Here is a 2,340-nt window from a genome sequence, read left to right on the forward strand (position 1 = left end):
AAGCCGGACACAGAGGCAGGTACAGTGATGTCATTAGAGCAGGCAGCATTCTGCCCCCCCCCCCCCTGAAATCTTTGGGCCCAAGGCATGTGCCTACTTGGTCTACCCTTTAATCCTGCCCTGCTCAGAAGTAACCACTTATATAACATAACTTTATTTTTGTATACCGCCACAATAAAGAGAATTCTAGGCGGTTTACACAAGAGAGAAAAACTAGACAATCAGCAAAGTACAATATTAAAAAGAGAATACAGCATATTAACTAATAAGACAATAAAAGTTTAAGTATAAACAGTAAAATAATTATTAAGAATAAAAACATTGAATTAAGAGATAAATTTATCAAATAATACTGTCTTAATTTCTTTTCGGAAGGCGCCGTAAGATAACCTGGCTCCGCAAATATAGTTACCCAACCAGGACTGTTGTTTACTTGCTTCAAATGCAAGCATCCTGTCTAAAAAAGACCTAACTTTACAGCCTAAAATCTTCGGGTATGCAAATAAGTTACAATTCTTGGGATTATATAGCACGAAATGAGATAACAGGTAGGTAGGGGCCAATCCCCAAACCAACTTCTTCACCGAAAGGGTGGTAAATATGGGGTATGGCCTCCCAGTAGAGGTGACGGTGACAAAAATTGTATCTGAATTTAAGAAAGCCTGGGGCAAATACATAGGATCATCTCTCAAGAGAGAGGAAGGGATATGGATGGGCAGACTGGATAGACCGCTTGCTTGTATGTCACCAGGTACCTGAAAAAGAAGCATCTTCCAGTTCCTTCAAAAAGTCACACAGACCTTCTGCCATGGGTTTTAGTCTCCTACCCTGATAAGATGGGTGCAAACTAAGCAAATTCCGAACATATTTGTGAAAGAACTCAAACGTGAAGTTGCTGATTTGCTGGATGGTGTTTTGCATGTGAAAGTTGGCAAGAGATTGCACTCTAGAGCTAGGATAATGTTTTCAAAAGTGAGCAAAGGCAATGGGAAGCTGCTAGCTCATCATGACCAGTCAATTTTATGGAGAAATCATGCATGTCAGTGTATGGGTTATAAACCCCTTAGTAGAGGAGATCTGGGCTAGAATACAGTACATGCCAATATAACTGAATATGTGCAATGTGGCACACTGTCCAGCAGGTGGCAATATGCCCCATGCTATGCACAGCAGGTCTCTCAGCCCTGCTCTAGGCTCTGCCCCTTCTCAAGACTCTCACATTCCTTTAGTTTTGGGTTTGTTTTACAGAGTCACCTGAACATCTCTACACTGAAGTGGGTTTTCATTTCTAGTAGGAGGTTATGAGTTAGAACTAAACAAACTGAGCATGTACATTTAAAATAAGTTTATGGGTTGAGACTTACAAGAATTGTGAGGATAAGAGGGGAAAAAAGTTACAATTTTTGGATAGAAGAGAGGAAAAAACATAAAAGGGAAGAACAAAAAGGAGGGTAATGTTAGCTGCTTAAGAAAAAAGAAAAATTCGATATTTAATGTGTGTACTCTTCTTGCCCTGGATCGGTAGCATGGAATGTTGCTACTCTGTGTTTTGGCCAGGTACTAGTGACCTGGATTGGCCACCGTGAGAACGGACTACTGGGCTGTTGGTCTGACCCAATAAGGCTGTTCTTATATTTGTGTAGTATAGCTGTACATTTCATAGGTGTGTATTTCTCTGTGTGCATGTACTTGACATAGGTGTGCATGTAAGATGGTTATGTAACATATGTGCATATATGTGTGCATGTATCATTTAGTATAGGTGTACATGACAGTGTGTGTGTAGGATTCATGTATGTATATGCTGTATGTGTGTATATACATGACAGGTGCATCTATAACATATATGTGTGCATGCATGTGCACATGCAACATTTAGTATGGGTGTACATGACATAGGTGTGTATGTAAGATACATGTGTGTAATGTAGTACATGTGTAGCTTTGTGGATGGGGGTGGCAAAAAACAGCTGGAGTCAAATAAAAATAATAAATTTGGACATTTCACTGTTATGCCAGACTAGCCCAGTTTGACGCTGCCACCTATACACCTGGGTTTTACCACCACTGCTGTAACCTTTAGCTTAGAGATTTTAATCATCCTCAGGACTTGCATGATGGAAGCCCACAGAGCAATGCCAGGAGAGGAGGCGGGGATGAAATATCCGCTGTCTGCCTCCAGGATGCAGCTGCATATGGTTAATGCATTTTAAAACAGCTCAATTCTCCTGCCTGCTTTTGCAATTTCTCATCGGATGTTTGGATACTGCTCTTTAATGGTAATGGCAGTTATCTTGAGTCCAATGTGTGCTGCAGTTCCAGTAAAGTGGGTATTTTCCC

The sequence above is a fragment of the Geotrypetes seraphini genome, chromosome 16, assembly GCF_902459505.1.
Source record: "Geotrypetes seraphini chromosome 16, aGeoSer1.1, whole genome shotgun sequence".
NCBI lineage: Eukaryota > Metazoa > Chordata > Amphibia > Gymnophiona > Dermophiidae > Geotrypetes > Geotrypetes seraphini.